Below are 21,857 nucleotides of genomic sequence, written 5' to 3'. Positions count from 1 at the left end.
GTGTGGTGTACGTCTGACGCCGTTCTAATGTGAAAATGTTCTCAAGCTCATATCGTTAAATAGTTCTTGTTATTGCATGCTACTTGGTCGAATTCTGATTAAAATTGCATGACATTATGGCACTTCTTTGGTTCCCATCAATGTAGTTTTCTTTTGATTGGCCCTCTTAAAAGATCAAAAAAGTAAACAAATATGATGGTAGTAAAATAGTGAAAAGGGTGAGAAAACCTCTTGCCGTTGTATGATGTGTAATCATTTACATGTCAATGAGTATATGTTTTACAAGATCCAAATGAACAAATACATCTCAGATAAGCATATGCTTAACTAGTCTACTTTGCTTGATATTTAATCGTACTGTCGTCTATCGGTTACAATCAGTTTCAACCTTGGTTATGCCGACTGCAATTCGGGTTTATTTTGTTTATCAACTTATATTGTAGAATATTATGTTGGATGGCTAGATGCACTCCAATACAAAATTGTAAAAGGGGTCTGCAATTCTGCATGCAATATATAAGTTATATTTTGCAAAATGAGGCATTGAGGAATATGATATTAACCAGCAAGAGAAAGCCTAAAGATAAGATAAAATGGATGAACGGTTTCTTCAGGGAAGCAGAATGCTAAGTCTGTAAATTACTACAAGCTAAATTCTTCCTGACAGATTCTTTATCTTAATATGTTCTCATCATCTCATCCCATCAACTGGTAATCATTTTTTTTATTTACATTTGACATCATTCGATGTTTCAGGTACGGAAGCAATTGAAAGATATTTTCCTTCAGATGGGGTGGGATCTCATTCTTCTCTCTTATTTTTTGCTGTGTTGTAATTCTTTATTTTCATCTAAGATTTTGCACCTTCATCTTCATTGATTATTCTTGGCCCCTTATATTTGTCTTGGTTTGCTTGCAGCTTTGAAGAAATGCCTACAAACAGTTTTGATGAAAGCAGGTATTTTTGTTCTTTCATTTGATAATCATGTCTACCTGTTCAACAATTTGACTAGCTGAAATACACAGACATACAGTTGGTGCCTTATAAAATTAATATCCTAGTGCTTTTTTTTCCATGCAAATGTTATTCATGCAGTAATATGTGCTATTGTTAAAGAAGTAAAAATCTGTTTGACTTGCTGAATTTAAAGGAAGACTTTCAAATCCGCAATTTCTTTTTGTATATATTATGAGGCGTAAACGAGAAATCTATTGCTTCATATTCTGTTTCCATCTATTCTAATATTTAATGTAAACATCATGCCAAATGGATTTCTGTGTCCTATCTTTCAGAAAACTAGTGGAGAGCTTGTGATGAGATGGTACTTCTCCAAATAATATTGAATTTCTGTTTGATTTTTCTTTTTTTTCCCTATGAGAGTTTAATCTAGAAATTGTAAATATGCCAAAGCCATTTCATTTTGCAATTTTTGATGAGGTCGATTCTGTTCTTATTGATGAGGGCAGAAACCCTTTACTGATAAGTGGACAGGTAATCTGCTTTCTATGTATATGATGGGATAATAGTAATTTTCCTTGATAATTATAACTATGTGATTACATTGGAGGTACACTAGCATCCCTCTGAAAGTGTGTCTCTCGGTATATATTTAGGCCAATGAAGATGCTGCCCGATACCCTGTTGCTGCCAAAGTAGCGGATTTGCTTGCACTACAAAAAAACGCGACACATTGTGACGCTTTTTGGGACAAATTGCGACGGTAAAGAGTGTCGCTATTTCACATAGCGACGCTTTGGGAGAGGGTCGCTATTTTCATTGCCGCTATTTACCGACGCTTTAAAGCGTCACAATTTGCAAAATATCGATGAATTTCGCCGCCGCTATTTGGGATATAGGGACTCTATAGATAGTCGCAATATTTAGACTGCAAAAAGCGTCACTATTTGCACGCTTATAGACACATTTCTCCGCCACTATAAACCATATAGAGACACTTTAGACACCCGAAATATTTAGACTCTTATTAGAGTCCCTATATGTTTACTTTCGTGCGAGTTCTCCTCATTCCCTCCAAAATAATTTAGACCCTTTGGAGCGTCACAATTTGCATCACACACACACAGACATATATATATATATATATATATATATCAATTAATCTAAAATCACAAATTATTTATAAAATATATATTGACCATAGATGATAGTAATCAAATACTCTACATACTACATTATCATAAAACACCGTAACGTCGTGCTTTGATTAATTTAGAAAAAGTGACATATAACAATATAAATCATCCATACATTAAATTAATTTCCAGAGTCTAGTTAACTAAAATAAAAGGAATATGTTAGAAGAAAAACAACTTCCTATCATCATTTCTTCTACAAGATAGTCCAAAACTAAATAAAAACTACCTCCTGACTACGTACAAACTAATTACCAAGTAAACCTATTGCTATGCTACCTTAGCTTCAAGATAACTTGTTGATCTTGATCTTGATCTACATATACCATGACCACTTGAATCATCAATAATCTGCAAAGAAAATTTAATATATATATATATATATATATATATATATATATATATATATATATATATATATATATATATATATATATATATATATATATATATATATATATATATATATACAAAGCATGATGAACACATTTTAAAATCAAAGGAAAATTAACAATATCATTTGAATCACTCAAATTATATTTTTCAAGGTAGATCAAGCAAACACTTATTCAATCTACGATCTTTGAATAATGAGATAAATTATAGTTCAGCGAATTCAATCATACATGAACATTATTAAAAAAAAGAAAAGTCTAGATATCGCAGCTAGAGATCTGTGATATTTACACTTAGTTCCCTATGATTCTTCCTATCCTGCTCTTTATGGTATCCTTTACAACTTTTACAAAAGAATCAGTATGTATAACTTTAAAATTCCAAATTGCATCACTTCTAACTCTCCATATTGGTATTACTAAAGCAGGAACAGCAGTTTACTGCACCCTTTTCTGGAATCTAGAGCCTTTGTAGTCCTTCTGTAGCCATTTCAGCAGGTATAACAGATCAATTTTTGAAGTTCTTATCCCCAGCCACTGCTTAATCTGGTCTAAAGCAGCCTTGCCGTAGACACAACCAAAAGACAGGTGCTCAAGAGTTTACCAGTGGCCTAGCTCTCTATTTTAAAATTCAATGCTAGAATTGGCTTACACATTATGATGGTAATTTGGTACTTTGTTGTCGTCTGAGCTCACGATCGAATTTGGAGCCTAATCCTTTTTAGGTGGAATTTTAATGACCATGGTTAAGCCATATTTAGTGTCATTTGAAAGCTCTATTAAGCCATATTTAGTGTCATTTAAAATTATTAATAGCTTCATTCAGCATTCCTCCCACTGTCATGGTCAAAGCCTAATTATTACCAAAACTGTTAAGCTTTGCAAAGATTGTCAGGTTGTATAGCGACTTAGTTGATGCTTTGAGGTATTTTATTGAGGTAAAAATAACCAAGAACAATAACTTAAGCTAATCTGATAACTGCCATGATTTCACTTGAAATAAATCTATAATTAATCTGGCAGTCGAAAGTTTAGCCTAAATATATCTATAATTAATCTGGCAGTCGAAAGTTTAGCCTAAATATGTTTGCAAACTTATTATACTTGTAGCTGTGCAAATATTTTCACTACCAGAAATTACTTTCAAGATGACAGAATTCTGATGCTATATAACTACTCGCAAGAAACAAGGATAATTACTTGAATATATACTCTATTAATCACTAACTTACAGGATCATGATGGAATGATGGATACTTACATCACATGAAGATCATTTCACAATTGTCTCCTGCATGACTTTCCTCCCAGTTACGTACTTGTGACACTCGAACATACACCTGCAGAAATGGTTGATCTGCATCGCAATAGAAAACACAAATTTCATAACTCATACCAAGAAGTATACTAAATTTATCAGTTAGACTAGTTTTTTTTATGGAGCATAGAATCACCTGTAGAAGAAATTACGGATGAAAGAATCACCCGTAGAAGCTATACAATCACACCTGCATCGATCTGTGCACAAGTTAACCATCAATATGTCAACACATAAACGTGAATGGAATGGTAGAACATAGATAAGATACATACTTCCCATCTCTAATGTGAACCGATTTACTGTCAAAGAATCACTTCTACAATAAAATCTTCCCTATATATTTGCACAAGTTAACCAACTATATGTTCAATTATTGTTACTTTGATTGGGAAATTTACCCCAGACCTTGGTAATTGGCACACAGGTCTGCAGTACCAGACAGCAGCTGGAAGATGAATCTTCAGGATGACTGAATGACTCAGACTGCTGTCACCAAATTAACTCAGACTCCAACCTGGGAGTTTTTTAAGTCCAAGAGCCTTCATTTGAGTCCATGCATCATTCACCCCCTCCCATCTATTCATAGCAGCAAAACTATGAGCTAGTTGTACATAATTTCCAGCACATGCAGGTTTCAGCATCATCATATCTCTTGCAACAATTTCTCCAAGTTTAGCATCACCCTTCATCCGACATGCATCGAGAAGTATGCCCAAAACATCAGTTGTAGGGTTAAAGAACATTTTCCAAATGAATTCATATGCCTCCCCAATCTTTCCAGCTCGACAGAGCAGATCAACGATGCAAGCTCGATGCTCAAGTTCTGGTTTAATTCCAAAATCCCGAGTCATAGAATTGAATAAGCTCAGACCTTCAGAAACCATCCCATTGTGGCTACAAGAGAAGAGAACAGAAAGGAAAATGACACGATTTGGTTGATTCCATGAAATTAGAAAATCCGAATACAGCTTTAAAGCCATCTATCTCCCCTTTTCCATGACTTCCATATCCTGTGATAATTGTGCTCCATGAAACAATATCATGTTTCGGATCCGTCAAAGTTGTTACATTGGATCACGCTTTCATAGGGCTCATTCAAGAATTAATCAATCTACCAGTCAACACAAAGAGCTTTGCATCCAACCTGACAGGATAAAGAAATGAAAAATAGAGGTATCTGTCATTTGTGGATTCTTAGGTAAAAATCAAATAGTCCGCAAAAAAAAGGGAGTATTAGTATACTATAAATTATAGTAAATTTATACATAATATGTATAAGAGTCAAAAGAAATATAGCTATATTAAATAGAAAATGTTTTATATGATTTCCAGTGAGATCATACAAAACAAAGATCCGAAAGAATACTGAAATGATTAAATAAAGATCCTTGGAGGATAGTCTTCCAGGTGTTAAGTAAAAATCAGTCTGCTAATTATATTATGATATAGAATCATAAATAAGAACTGAAACTTCTTGACAGACTAGAAACTTTCTTAATACAAAAGAATCATAGATAAACACCAGATCTAAAAAAGAACAAGCCTATGACAGCAGCATAAAGCTTGTTTCATTTACCATATACTATTGTCAAAGAATGATGATGGTAAAGAGAGCACCCCTTATAGTCCTATCCAAGTTTATATAACATCAGCTTGGTGTCTAAATGAGGTATTCCACACAAACCTATAAAAGTACAATAACACTTATCCAGCAACTTACCATGTCATAAATAAATGACATTCGCCCAGGAAGAAACATCTCATTAGTTTTGGCGACACTCTGAGGCTTGATTATCCATTGGTATACAGGCTGAAAGAAATTTAAGAAAATTAGTAATCATTTAAGAAAGTCACAAACTCGAAGCTATTTGACATACTACAATCAAATAGCACCAACATCTGGAAATTAAAAATATCTGAGCACCTTTGCTGTGGCTGTCCGGTATGATACAGGCTGGTCGTCCTTAACTACCCTGAAAATGACAAAGCTTTCTTTAGGGCATACATGAAAGCAATAAGATAAGACTAAAATGATTATTTGCATACAGGCATACAGCTTCCCTCCCCCTGGCCATAACTAATTCATGTCTTTCAGCTATTTCTAGCATCTCACTGTACCATAAAACAGAAGAAAAATAACAGTGGGGAAAAAGGAGGAAGAAATATATATTTATTGGCTACTGCATTTTGTAGATTTTGAGGTCATACCAGGTCAAAATTCGATCATATTATTGGGCACCTTGCAGTTGCCGGTAATCACGGAGAAGGAGCGTTATGCGATCCTGTTTGCATATCAAATTTATTGGACGGGAATGTGCAGAAGACATTGGATAGAATTTAGAGAGACAAAAATTTCAATAATTTGGTAATTTCAGCAGGGATCTTGGGAGGTCTACTGGGGGTTGACATGGGACTTGTCTTTGAAATTTCAGGAGATTTAATCCCAAGCCCTTCTTGGTTAGTACTTAAGTAGCTAGAACTCCCACCTCCCTTATTCATATCAGCTGCTACTCCAGCAACAACTATAGATAATACAGCATCATCAGTTAAATCTGCTCACCAAATTCTATGCTACCCTCCATTCTAATTCAATCACAACCCTTACTAACAAGCAGCAACAGCAACTCAGTGAAAAACCCAGAAAAAACAGAATCAAATATGCAGTTACCTAGAAAAATATCTCTTGTTTCTTTTCCCCTTAATGGTTTTACAGAGTGCAGTAATAGAAGAATCTAATGAACAGTCTTATAACTTAGATTGACTTTTTCTGAAGAAATGGGTATTTTGGATTGGCTTCACTTTTTCAAAATAGAAGTTCGGTGTTAAATTTTACGAAGTATAGTTTTTCTATCCATCTGTCTAATGAGGACCGTACTAAGAAGAGGATTATGCAGAAAAATACGTCAATTTAGTGATCCTCCTTCGCCAGTGGGTGGTGTGAAACATGATACATTGTGAAACTTAGGCAAGGATCTCTTTACCGGGGTTGGTATCTTGTATTAAAAGTATTTTAAATAGTCTAATAGAGAGGGGGAAAAGTACTGCTAAATCCTAACCGGTCCAACTACAAACAGTTTTCAAGGACACACAAATTCTACATTGAATATCTTGTAAAATTTTAGATTTTAGATGTATCCCTTAAATTGCTGAAAATTTGAACATATTTTCGTTGAACCTGGCGACAAATGTTCCATTAAGCTCTTGGAAAGAACATTTTGGCTCTACAGCCTTTTACGTGACTGTTCATAATTCACTGCCATTCAGTTGGAGCTAAAAAGCATGTATTCTCTATTGTCTAACTGACTTAGAGTCATTAATACAGGTTCAAATAGTTACTGAAAAAGGGCTACCTAAAAGAACCATTTCTTGTAACCTTTTGAATAGCTGCACCAATGTTTCAATTGAAGCACACATTATCTCTTTAACACAGAATCACAGAAACCATTCTAACATTAAAATTTCAGTATAATTTAAGGTAAAACAAATAGATTGAAGGTTATAACTGAATAAAGGTTAGAGGTTATAAAACAGATAGATAAAAGGTTATAAAAGAGCCACTTTACTTGACTTGAAAGTTGTTACTTTCCCAGTTTGGAGGAAAATGGATTTTCTGGTATGAAATGCAAAGTTACATAACAATTGTAGTTGTTTAAAGGGATGTGAATAACTTAATATGGTGGTGGAAATGTTCAAAGTTCAATATTAGCATACAGTGGCATAAATACGCCAACTAAAATTACCAAATTACCCTCTCCTTCTGTTTTAACTTGTACTCCGTCCACTACGTAACGAAATAATGCAAAATTAGACAACATAATGTCACAATTAGATAGAGGTTAAGTAAGCCGGTACAACATAGTACAAACTATATTAATAACAGCATCCCCTAATAGTTCAAGAAATTAAGGAACATGCTTAAAGTTACAAGCTCAAAATTATTTGATTCCCCTTTCTCCCAATGATATTATTTAGCAAGTTTGAACCCGTTTACCAATACCCAAAAGTCGAGGAACTGAACAAATATTAACAAAAACCAGTATTTGAAAATCAACCATACACTCTAACAACAAAAATGGTCTGTCTAGCCAATGAAATTCACACCTAGGGCCTTTCTTGGCAGTATTTTCTGGTTGCATTCTACAGCAATCATATTTTTAAACAATAAAGTTGTTGAATATGAGGAGGGTTATGCTAAATCCCACTACATTGTGCCAAAAGAAACCAAAGTAAATGGTACTCTGTCGCTTACTCGTATCTAATTAATAGTAAAATACTTACAAGAACCTCAGTATACACAACAAATGAGAACTTATGAAGCAGAGAAAAGCACACCTGGTCAGCAGTGGAAAACCCCCTTATTGTATCACCTCATATAACTGCAATTCCCTTGTTACCCAGTGGCTGCAGGATGACGGCCTGTACAGCTGAAACAGTTAGAAGCTATTTGTTCGCAGAAGCTGATTTCTCGAATATATACCAGCAAATCAGGACCAGCACCCTTCTCAATCGATCTAACACGTACCCAAGCGAAGTTAAACAGCATGATACGGAAAAAAAGCCTATTGAATCACACAAAATTAAGCCTAGGTATTGAATAATATAAGCACTCAATGATTTAGACAAGTTGCTAATTTTCACATCAATTAATTACATAAATTAATAAAAAAAAGTAAAAAAACGTGCAAATTTAAGCTCAATTCTATGAATTACTCAGCAAACACAAATTACGACTGTACATATTCTGGTGATGGGAAGTTCCTCAGCTTATAGCAACGAAGTCTCAGATCCTGCGTTTCTAGCAAGGATTTTCAGAACTATTGAAAAGTAACATGCATAAAAAGTGTAAACAGCATTTTGATGAGAAATTTAATGAAAACAATGGAGAAATCTATATTTCTTTGTTTTTCATCAGATTTTTATTTTGTTTTCTGCACAGCTAAACTGATCAGGACTGAGCAGAGCAGGACTGATCTGATCAGGACTGAGCTGATCAGGACTGATCTGATCAGGACTGAGCTGATCAGGACTGATTGTATCAGGACTGAGCTGATCAGGACTGAGCTGATCAGGACTGATTGTATCAGGACTGAGCTGATCAGGACTGATCAGAGCAGGACTGATCTATTTTCTACGTCATAAATAGCCTAGGACTGATCTATTGTCATGTTATTAGCATTATCTATTTTCTAAAATCAACAGAGAGATAAAAAGTTCACGTGTGTTCAAAAATACTCTAAACAACTCCATAGAGAAGCACTAAAAAAAGCTAGGTAACGACTCTGTACCATAAACCCTTACTCGCAAGTTCAAAATAATTCAACAGAAGAATACAATGTCGTTCTTTCTAACAATAGAACCTAAAGTGTAGCTTAACATATTGATCTTGTTTGCTTTCTCTATAGGGAAAAAAAATATTATAAGCGATAATAAAATTAAATAAACTTTAAAATAGACATAAGTAAAATAAGCACCTCTATATAAAATAAATAAAACATAATAAATAGAGAAAATTTGTTTTTCCCAATCAAACGAGGCCTATGATTAAGAGGAAGAGGGAGTATTGTTTTGTAGATGAATAAATGTGAAGCACAACTGTGTCGAAACTGTCAATCCACATATTTTCAATCCATTATTGCAAAAACACAACACCGGCAAAAGCCTCAAGTTCAAATTTCACTATGTCTGCAATTGTCAATTCAAGGTAAAAAAGAAGGCACTCACGAGCAAGATTCTCAGTTTCATCATCCAGCTTCCGGGTGTTTAGAGATGTGCCACTGGATGCAGCTTTGTTCGACCCAGCAGCCGCTGCAACCAAGACACATAAAAATTAGCAAAGTCATCTGAAATTAAGGTTAATTCACTGCCAAAGGATCTGTTTGCCTTCTGCAGCACTGGTGACACATACTATAAACAAGTCTAATATCAAATATAACACAAGCCAGCACTTCATTAACACCGATCATCTTAGCACAGATCAATCCTGATAAACTTCGCAAGGCAACATAACAGCTAGCTGAATCACAAAATCCTCTTTTAAGTTATCACAAACTTCAACAATCTCCAACCCAACATACCAATGAGTCAATGACCAACTAATACAAAGTAATTAAAATACCAGCACTACTTCTAGAACCCTAAGCCCTAGTCCCTCAATATGATGTTCTGCAATGAGATGTTGATAAAAATTAATCTCCAAAAGAGAACACTCAATTGTTTAGACAACTTGCTAATTTCAACTATAATTACTTGCATACATTAATAAAAATAAATAATATCCATCGTGGCATATTACCTTAAAATATTACTTCGGAATGCAAGTATAGCATAGTCCTTCAAGACCAACACTTTCAAGAATGTAAGCAACCTGAAACATAGAATAAAACATGTCAACACGAGAAAAGCTAATGCTAAGAAAGCCTGATAATCTATCAAAAACTTCTACATTATCTAAGGTAAGTACCTTGAGCTCCTTAATTGAAAAACAAGAGTCCACTGCAAGGCGATTTCAGGGATAGCAGTCAAATTGGTGTTACTGTGAATGCCATCAAGCAGTAGCATCTAAGTCTAATGAAATTACCTAATATCTAGGGTCTAATCTCTTGTTAAGTGATTACTTTGGTTTTGTATTACTAGTTAAGGTAAATTTATTTTCCCAGTATTCACAAATATTGCAAAGTCTAGTTATATACAGCTTACCTATTGTGGGTAAGGATAACCTATCAAAACAACAATATGCATTTATATTCAGTCAGAAATCACTAAATGCAAGAAAAATCTTGGGAAATTCAACCATATCAGATGTTATAAACAGGAGTAAAATATAAAAAATCTCATCCAATGAAACCACCAACAAACTAATCGGTTTGATTAATAAGAGGTCGGAGGGGGGAATACCCAAAACAAATTCACGGGCCATAGTATTGGCTTTAGTAGCTAGCAACGTTGAAATTGAGAAAGATAGTAAAGCCTAAACATCAGGTATGCAATTGGCAATAAGAACATAAATGTAGAGGCAACCCGGCCAACAACACAACATACCGCACAACAGTTTGCAGTTACTATCTGCTGAAAAATTATTTTCCATCCTTTGCCAAACCAAACAACGTAAAATGATAGAAATGGGGAAAATCGTTTTCCATGAAAACTTTTTATTCCTTACCAAACGGAGCCTAAGAGAAAAATAAATCTCACCATATGATTATAAGACCCCGTTTGGCCAAGCTCTTAGACCAGCTTGTATGAGCAAAAAACAGAAATTTGGCCAAACAGTCATATTTTGTGAAGTGTTTCTGACTTTACAGAGGCCCAAAGTGCTCCTTAAAAAAGAAGCTTGCATTTGGAGCTTCTTGAAATGACTTGTCGGGGACCCTGCACCCAGATTTGCTAATAAAAACGCAAAAATCCGAAGCCAAGACCAATACTCTAAAGCTACCAAGTATCAAAACTAATGAAAAGAAAACGTCCAACCCAACATAAAATTCAAGCTTTCAAATTTCAACAAACATTGGTTGAGTCATCTATCATAAATTCATAATAGGGACTAATAAAACAACAATCCAGGGTAACAAATAAAACAAACAGCAAAGGTATTATAAGTTTATTCATATAATGGTGTTTTTTTGTATTGTTTACGTTTTCCTATTTTAAGGGAAATGAATGGCACAAAGAAGCATACATGACCGAGGATGCTTCAAGGGCTTTTAAGCTAACTCTTCTGTCCCGAGCTCAACAGATTCAAAACTGAAAAGTAGTATACAGCAAGAGTGTCAGTGTGTGTTATAAGAGCAAATTCATGGTAATTTTGCAAAGACATACAACACTACTGTTGAAAGTTAACAGCACATATTTCACGACGCTAGATAAGTTTTTGAACCTAAAGATTCAACTTACCAAACAAAAATAAAATTTAAAGAACCACTTGTTTGGATAAGTGGACTGTAAATCTATTCTCAGATGTATGATTTCATGAAACTTAGGTCTGGCTTTTGAAAAAATCCCTTTTGTGGTTACTAACTTCATTTTAGTTTAGAAATCATGCCTCTGAAGAAGTATGTGACAGAAGTGCCGATTTCGGCAGCTTGAAAAACACATTCTGTACCTGGTTTCAGTATGGCAAAGTTCTCAAGCTACCATTAAAAAAAGAAGTTCATGATGTTTAAGAAAACTAATGGAGATTCACCACCAATAGGGAAGGTAAAATGAAGAGCAAGACCGAGTTAATCCTAATACCTAACATTTGGTTGATACATCAGAAGGTTATGAGCATACACGCAATCGATACGGTGTGATAATTGACTATCAGAGGAAGCCACATGGTTCAGTTGGCTTGCGAAAGAGTAGTCGTGCAAAGCACCGGTAATCCCAGAAGCCCATCAACAAAAATCCCACCCAAAAAAGAGAATAAAAATTAAAGGGGTGGAAATTTAAGCTACGGTTCTGTGAAAAACTCGGCCAACGCAAATCACAACTGTGCAAGTGAATTATTATTGATGATTTTGTAAAAGCATTGAAATTTAAACAACAATTAAACAACAACATCAGCATCTTTGTTGTAATAAGCAGAAACATAAAACAACTAGGATCTATATGCAATATAAATGACTAAGAAAACCAATAGAAATTAAAAAGTAATTAAAATACAGCCATGATCGAAACTAGCTACATATTAACCCTAAATTAAAACATAATAACAATATGGTGAATTCTTGCATAAATCTGTTAAATTGCAAGAAAATTATTATCAGTATGAATAAAAAAAATCAAACACACAAATTCCGGCTACAAAAGTAAAAAAATAAACAAACCTTCAAGAATTTCTTGAGTGAATTGGGCGAATCTATCTGACAAACCAAACAAGCTATAATTCTACAACCCACAAACGAATTTCTCAGACGAATTTCGCCAGGAAAAAAACACTAATTTATAGATGCTTGAGATGGTTTTGTTTGGGCAATTATGAAGACGAATTAACCCGCTGGGATTTCAATCCTTAAATATTGAGAGGAATGAGATTATTGCTACAAACTGGGAAAGAATTTGAGGATTTTCCGACGAAATTGAGGGGATTCCGAGAGCTTGAGTGATTCTCTAGGAATGTTTCAGAGAGCAGTTGATTGTTGAGAGTGAGGGTTGAGTCGGTTGTTTGAGGGAGAAAATCGTGGAGCAGGGTGTGGGAGCAGGGTAATTAGAGTTAGGCGGGATATCTTTTTGGGGGAAATATTTGGCGAAATATTAACACGTGGGTTTCACGTGTTTTTTTATGGTAAATAGCGACGCTTTAATGTGTCGTAATATATTGCGACGCTCTAAACCGTCGTAATTTGCAAAGTAGTTTTCGCGCCCCAAAACCCTTGCGACCCTTTGTTACACCGTCACAATTATTCCGCATACATATGTATCATTTTCCTGTAGTGTTGTGCGGGGTATTGTAAGTTTTATGTTCCTCTTTTCAGCAATAAGTAGAAGTCGTGATTTGGCCTTCTCTTTTAATTGTGCCAAAGATCTTAAGGACACATTTTATTCTTATTAAATGATTAATACGCATATTTTGAACTTTCTAAAACTCATTCCAATCTATGTATGCACATTTAAGGCTCATTGGGTCGTTATTGGTCATATTTAGAGCTAAAATGACATTTCCGCTCCCAACTTTGAGCTAAAGAACCTAAGGACTCATTTGAGTCTTATTACATGATTAATATGCATAGTCTAACTTTCTAAAACTCATTTTAATCTGTGTATGCACATTTAAGGCTCATTGAGTTGTTATAGGTCATATTTAGAGCTAAAATGACATTTACGCTCCCAACTTTAAACTAAAGAACCTATGGAATCATTTGATTCTTATTACATGATTAATATGCATAGTTTTAACTTTCTTAAACTAATTCCAATCTATTTATGCACATTTAAGGCTCATTAGATCGCTATAGGTCATATTTAGAGCTTAAATGACATTTCCGCTCCCAACTTTTAACTAAAGAACCTAAGGACTCATTTGAATCTTATTACATGATTAATATTCATAGTTTTAACTATCTTAAACTAATTCCAATCTATTTATGCACATTTAAGGCTCATTAGATTGCTATAGGTCATATTTAGAGCTTAAATGACATTTCCGCTCCCAACTTTGAACTAAAGAACCTAAGGACTCATTTTATTCTTATTACATGATTAATATACATAGTATTAACTTTCTGAAACTCATTCCAATCTATTTATGCACATTTAAGGCTCATTAGATCTTTATTGGTCATATTTAGAGCTAAAATAACATTTACGCTCCCAACTTTGAACTAAAAAACCTAAGGACTCGATTGATTCTTATTAAATGATTAGTATGCATATTTTAACTTTCTAAAACTCATTCTAATCTATGTATGCTCATTGGGTCGTTATTGGTCATATTTAGAGCTAAAATGACATTTTCGCTCCCAACTTTGAACTAAAGAACCTAACGACTCATTTGATTCTTATTACATGATTAATATGCATAGTTTAACTTTCTAAAACTCATTGTAATCTGCGTATGCACATTTAAGGCTCATTGGGTCGTTATAGGTCATATTTAGAGCTAAAATGACATTTACGCTCCCAGCTTTGAACTAAAGAACCTATGGACTCATTTGATTCTTATTACATGATTAATATGCATAGTTTTAACTTTCTTAAACTAATTCCAATCTATTTATGCACATTTAAGGCTCATTAGATCGCTATAGGTCATATTTAGAGCTAAAATGACATTTACGCTCCCAACTTTGAACTAAAGAACCTATGGACTCGTTTTATTCTTAGTACACGATCAATATGCATAGTTTGAACTTTCTTAAACTCATTCCAATATATTTATGCACATTTAAGGCTCATTGGATCGTTATAGGTCATATTTAGGCTAAAATGACATTTTCCTTACTCTTGACTCGTATTCTAGACTATTAGGACATTGTCATTAGTTGATTGAATGTTAAAATGTGATATTTAATTTGCATTTAATCTAATGCTTAATTGAAATTTTTGTTTTTGTAAAGGTCTATACTCTGAAGAATGCATTGATGTGGTTCGTGAGCAATGGGCTAAGTTTTATACCAGCAAATATTTATTATTGGCCTGAGCACGCTTGATCGAGTTGGTTTTGATGTTATAGAACAATTTTTGATATTAAAATGTATGCGTACGTTGAAATTGGAACATATATTTAAATGTACGTGCACTTTGGTTTCATGTATACAAAACAACAATTATTGTTTTTATATTTGTTATACAGGTTGGGATATTTTATTATTGTTGTGACAGGTTTCTATATTTGGTGCAAGGCACTCAAGGTATCCCTAAACAAAACTAAAATTTTCCCGCCAAAAGTGCTTTATTGCAGCGTACATATATATGTGTACGCTGCAACAAGGGTGTAAAATTTGGCAAAATTTCAGACTTGTTGCAGCGTACAAATAGATGTACCCTGCAACAGGTGGGGTGTTTTGCAGCGTACATGAATTTGTACGCTGCAGTCAAGATTTTGGCCAAAATTTTGACACTTGTTACAGCGTACATGCATATGTACGCTGCAAAAAACTACTTTTCGCAGTGAACATTGTACGCTGCAACAAGTCCTGACTTGTTGCAGGCCCCCCAGTTGCAGCATACGATGTACGCTGCAACAGGGGTCTAAAAGCCCGCTGCAACAAGGGTTTTTTCTACTAGTGTATGCGCAGGAATTCCGTCGGTATGGCCCGACACTCGGTATGGCCCGAATTTAGTATTTATTATTTGGTGTATGGTTGACTCCCATCACCTTTTTCCTTTATGTAATATTCTTTTGGCCCGTTCGAAGCTTATTCTAATTAAATTGTGAGTCAAGAGTCGAGTCAAGAGTCGAGTCAAGAGTCGAGTCTTGTATTCATGATTTGTTTGTCAATTATTATATGGCTTTTGCATGTTGATTAGTACCTAGTGAGTGATGCATGTTTTTAGTTTCATTTCACTCTATTCTTGTAAATACTCAGCTTTTGCTAACTACGTGCTTTAAGTGTTTTGGTCATGGCCTTTGCCTTAATGACCCTATGATGATCTATCATTTGCACCTTCATTGATGGGGAGTAGAATAAATTAGCAGGTTGGTAGATCGGAATCATGTGGCTTGGGTCGATCGAGAGAGTTGCATGTTTTCGTACTTTGAACTATTTAACTTTACTTTAATTATGTTTGAAATGTTTGAAACTATTTATGTTTTGGGTTTTGGGCCATTATGGTTCCAAATTGTAGGAGGCCTCGACTTTTCATTTATTATGTTTTTAAAAGTTAGTTGACATTAATTTCCGCTGCGTAATTCGGGTAATAGCCTTAACCGTTATCACGGTGGCGGTAATGCTTTAGTAATTCCTTTATTTTAAGTTGGAAAATGGTTTTATAAAAGCAAGGAATTATTAGGGTGTTACATTCCGGGTCTACTCACCATATTCTATTCAAGCCAGCACAACAATACCACACACCATGTTCCTCCACCACCACAACCTTCCACCACATCCACGTTTCCCTACTCTCTCCTCTTTCTCCGCGAAACCACCTCCTCTCCGCCCTCCTCTATGCGCTCCTCCGCCTCCTCAAATCTTCTCTCTTTCCCTCCGCCCTCCTCTCTGCGCTCCTCCGCCTCGTCTTTGCCCCTCCACCCACCCCTCTGCCTCCGCACTGGACCCATCGAATCTCCGCCCTCCTCTCAACCACCCGCAAAATCGATCCCCTCTCAGCCGCCGCGAAGCCATTGACTCAACTCTCCGCACCTCCCTCCTCCTCGAATCTCTCCCGTCGCCCATCCTCCGATCCAACCTCCAACCTCCGCGATCTCCGCCCAAATTTAATATTCTGAATTTTCTTTTTTTTTCGGATGATAATTTGACAATTTCCCTATTTTTCTCATTTTTTTCAATTTTCTAATCTTTCAGATGATAATTTGATAATTTGACACCATACTCGCGATAATATTTTTCCAGATTTAATTTGACAATTTTTCATATTTTTTACAATTTTAATTAATTTTTTTGTTCGAAAAAAATTAAAAGAATTAACTATTGTTTTTTTTTTGGTAACAAATGTTTTTAAAAAAATTTCTGAAATAATAAAATTGGTTTTATGTAAATAAATAAAAAGGTTAAAAGACATTTTATGACAAAAAGAAAGGATAAAGAAAATGAAATTGGAGGGCTAAGATTCATTTGGTATGGTGATCTTCAATAGGAGGATCACCGGCCTAGACATGTCCTATACTTCCTTTGTTTTTTTTGTAATCATTTATTATATGCCCGTGTTTCGAGAACCGATGAGTGTAGTGTATGTAAAAAATCTGAAAAATTGTAATATATTAATGGATAATAGAGGGTAAAGTAAAATGATGAACAAATATAATTATTATGAAGAAATTATTGTTAAAAATAAAATAAATTAGAATTGTAAGAGTGTAAGACATTAACAAATTATTGTTAAAAATAAAATAAATTAGAATTGAGTAGAGAAAAAAACATGTCTTTTTAAAAAGACGGGGGAAGTATTATTTTCAAACATTTTGTAAGCCTCTATTTCTTTCTTTTCGCCATGCATGCATGCATGGTCGCAGGATTTCAAGGAAACCTCTTAATTTTTACCATTTTATTTACAACTCAATCTTTGATAAGGAAATTATTAGCTCAACTGGCTTTGGCATGCTATTCTCTCGGCATTGTAAACAAAGTTTTGCAGTGATCAAGGGCCGATACGCGAAGATTATGCGAAGTAGTTTGTTATGTAAGCTTTATAAGGGGCCCTAATGACCAATAGCGGATCTTGATCGAAAAGTTTTACGAGGGGGAAGAGTAGAAAAATTAAGTTAATATAGTATGTGATTTATACAATTCTACACCAAATTTATTTTGGGGTAACTAAAAATACATACGGAACTTTTAGGGGGGGAGGGGTGTCAGGCCCACCCTATTCACAAGGAGCATCCGGCACCGCTGAAGACCGTAATCGTTTAATTTGTTTTGTTGCTATTGTATAAACTTTATTTTTTATTTATGCAGTTTAAAGCCGAAGTAAAAAAAAAAGGAAAAGAAAAGAGATAGGAGTACAATATCTATACTATATATTAAAAGGTGTTTGTAAGAAAGTTTACCATGCCATGTCATGCTCTCCTCCTTCAATTTGACACATGTCATTCCATGTCATCTATATATTATTCCAAAATCCCAAAATCAAATTAGTAACACATGTATAGTTTACACAAGATTCGGACCCATGAACACTTGATTCAAATGCAAATGTCTTATCCACTTGGTTATGTTATCCTACATGTTATTTTTTACAAATGAAATATAAGTGATGATAAAATCAATAACTTAATAAGAGTAGGAGTTAATTTTGTTTTTTTATTTGCAAAAAGGTATAGAAGTAATGACTTGGGGCATCGCCCGATCCCAAAAACTAGTTAATTATATAATTGGAGTACAACTTATTTTTAAGAAAAGAAAAAATAAGAGGATGGGATAGTGATTCGTGATGGCCTATATCAAGTTTCTCCTGCTGCACCACAATTGCACAAATGATCGATAACAGTTGCTTGCTTTGCTCTGCAACCAAACAAAGTGACGTTTTCACATTAGTGGTGTTTTCCTGATTTAGGGTGTGTTCTGTTCAACTTATTTGATCTGAACTTATCTGAACTTATCTGAACTTATATAAACTTATCTGATCTGAACTTATTGGAACTTATCTGAACTTATTGGAACTTATTGAAACTTTTAGTAGTAGTAGTAGTAATAATAATAATAATAATAATAATAATAGTTAAATTAAGAAATTAACATATTAATAATAATAATAATAATTATTATTATTATTATTATAATAATAATAAATTAAAATAATTAAAATAATAATTAAAATAAATAAAAATAATAATAATGATTATTATTAATAACAATAAATAAATTGAAAAAATAAAAAAAAATTAATAAAAAAATTAATTATAATAATAATAATAATAAATAATAATAATAATAATATTAATAAAAATAAATTAAAAAAATAAAAAAATAATAAAAAATAATAATTAATAATAGTAATTAATTAATAATATATATAAAAAAATGAAAATAATAAATAACGTTTTCAGATTTTTACGGGTACGGGTGAAACGGGTTCGGATTTTAACGTGTTCGGGTTTTAATGGGTACGGGTTGAAACGGGTTCGGATTTTAACGGGTTTAGGATTTAACGGGTATGGGTTAAAACGGGTTCGGGTTTTAATAGATCCTGGATTAAACGGGAATGGGTTGAAACGGTTTCGGGTATTAACGGGTACGAGTTTAAACGGGAACGAGTTGAAAAGGGGTTGGGTTTAAAAGGATTTGAGAATCATATTGTTCATCTTCATGTCAGATCGGGTAAATCGGGTTTGAATGTGATGGGTCAATTTTCGCCGAATTTGGGTTCTTATCGGTTCGGGTTAATATCGTGTCGGGTTATTTATAATCATAATAGTAATATATCACTAATAATAATAATAAGAATAATAATAATAAGAATAACAATAATATTAAGAAGAAGAATAATAATAATATAAGAATAATTATTTAATAATTATTTTTATTATTATTTATTATTTAATTATTATTATTTTCATTATTATTTATTATTATTATTATTTATTATGATTATTATTATTATTATTATTATTATTTATTATTATTATTATTAATATTTATTATTATTATTATTATTATTATTATTATTATTATTATTATTATTATTATTATTATTATTATTGAATGTTATTGGAACTTATTGAAACTTATCTGAACTTGTCTGAACTTATCTGAACTTATTGGAACTGAAACTTAATTTTTTAAGGTGAACAGAACGCACCCTTATTCACCACCTGAAACTTTATTCTGGTGGTAGTGACATATATAGGATATGCGTACCATATCAAAATAAACATCTAAGGTACTACATCCGTTTCATAATGATTTTTACATTTTTCGTTTTACCCTGTTTTATAATGCGCTTTACATTTTGTTTTATATTATATTTGGACAAAAAAACCTTACAATTCTATCCCTTTTATCCCACAACCTTTATGGCTTTACACTCATTATTTTTTTTTACTTTATTCATTTTTTTTCTTATATTCTTCAACCATTTTGGGGTGAATGGTTCCTGAACTCTAGGTATGAGGTATGGGTTTAGAATGGTCTAAACCCGTATCATTTGTTTGGTTGGTAATTTTAAAAGTTTCAAACCCATACCTCAAACCCTCAAAATATGGGATTTAAAAACTTTGGGGGAAAGGTAAGTTTGGTTCATACCTTTACAATCGGTATCAAGTAAAAGAAAAATAAAAACTTATTTCCGATATGCATGAACCAAACACATGGTAATAACAATCATGTTCCAAACTCATACCATCTTGATATCATTCCTGATTCCAACCCCATATCATTGTGCTAACCAAACACCCCTTTACGTCTACTCACCTATTTTATCCATATTTTATTATATTTACCCATATTTTTTACACACTTTTTTTTTGGTCTTGATATTTATGCAAATATTAACTGTAAAGATCATTATAAAACGGAGATAATAATTAATTAGGTACACCTTTTTACATTTTTCCGACCCCCTACGTGTGTGTAGAATATGAGAGAAATGAGACTAACTAACTCAAAATGTAATTGGGTGAACTTAATTTTTTTTCTTTTTACTAATATCAATTTTATTTGTATTCAATTATAAACTTGTAATTTATAATGCTCTTGGGAAATGAGACTAACTAACTCCAAATGTACTTGGATGCACTTTAATTTTTTTTGGTACTATGTCGTTTTTATTTGTACTTAATTTTAAACTTGTAATTTATAATGCTTTTGTAGTTCATTCTGAAAAAAAAACCTTACTAATATTAATTTTATTTTCGAGTAGAAGCTAATAGCGTTTTCCGCCCCGTTCACTTATAATTTACTGTTTCTACGTAATATCACTAATATGTTGTTAGGTGCTTAAAGTTTTTAGGAATAGATTAATAGCACCCATACATTTGCCATCAAGTGCATTAAGTGTTTTTATGTTTCTAGAAGGTGAGATTTAATTAATTGAGAGACAAGAATCAATTAGCATAAGGTAGGTAAACAACCTTTTTAATTTCCGTGGTTTTATTTTAAATTGTTTGATAAGCAAGAGGAAATAGTGACAATGTGGGCCATAATTATGTATGGACCTTCCTTTTTGAGTTCTAGTAGCCTTTTTGAGTTGCATTATAAACATTACATCTCAATTTATTTTATTTTAAATTTTTTCATCTTTTTGTTTATAAAAAAGAATAATAATTGTATTTTCTACATATGAGATTCTTTTGACTTCCAAATGTTACTAATAGTGATAGTGGATTTGGCATAGTAGAGATATTTTCTTCAAAATTGGGACCAAGAATTTGAACTTGTGGAACATGGATGGAGGAGAAATTCCTTTAATTTTATTTTTTTTAAAAATGATATTCTTGATACAAAGTGGCACAATCAACTAGCCAACTAGTAGAAAGTAACAAAGGTACCAACAAACTGTTTTTATTTTTATTTTTTTTGATGGCACACTTTCTTTTTAATAAAAAGGACAAATTGTTTTTTACCACCTATAAAAATTAAAAATTTATTTTTTACCATCTATAAAATTAAAACTTGTATTTTACCACCTAAAGAAATATTAAAACTTATTTTTTACCACCTGAAAACGAAAAAATTGACGAAATCTTTATGTATGGCTACCTAATTCAATTTTCATCTAATTTTTTACATTCCCTATGTGATTTTCTTTAACTCTTTTACCTTTCTCTCTTTACTTCAATTAATTTTTGTCAATTTTGTGAATTAATGGTGGTGAATAATTAAGTGAGTTCATGGAAAATAAAGAAACGGGAGAAGAGAAAAAAGTTAAGTACATGAAATCGTAGAAAAAGAGAA

The 21,857-nt window shown here is 33.1% G+C and overlaps 1 long non-coding RNA gene across 7 annotated transcripts; it reads right to left on the bottom strand.

Annotated features, from left to right (window-relative positions):
- Nucleotides 1-2,193: 2,193 nt before the first annotated feature.
- On the bottom strand, nt 2,194-8,772 carry LOC110799101 (uncharacterized). Of its 7 annotated transcripts, none has more exons than XR_008918989.1 (7): nt 8,203-8,772; nt 6,079-6,152; nt 5,795-5,843; nt 5,591-5,680; nt 4,004-5,014; nt 3,811-3,906; nt 2,194-2,505 (listed from the first exon to the last, which is right to left on the bottom strand). It is a non-coding gene; the product is annotated as an uncharacterized lncRNA (long non-coding RNA). The 7 variants fall into 7 exon arrangements; XR_008918987.1 differs by lacking the exon at nt 6,079-6,152 and having other exon boundaries at nt 8,203-8,381; nt 8,607-8,767; XR_008918988.1 differs by lacking the exon at nt 6,079-6,152 and having other exon boundaries at nt 8,203-8,286; nt 8,607-8,766.
- Nucleotides 8,773-21,857: the final 13,085 nt, after the last annotated feature.

The sequence above is a fragment of the Spinacia oleracea genome, chromosome 4 (genome assembly GCF_020520425.1).
Source record: "Spinacia oleracea cultivar Varoflay chromosome 4, BTI_SOV_V1, whole genome shotgun sequence".
NCBI lineage: Eukaryota > Viridiplantae > Streptophyta > Magnoliopsida > Caryophyllales > Amaranthaceae > Spinacia > Spinacia oleracea.
The sequence above is the reverse complement of the archived record's forward strand: the minus strand, read 5'-3'. Positions and strand labels throughout refer to the sequence as shown.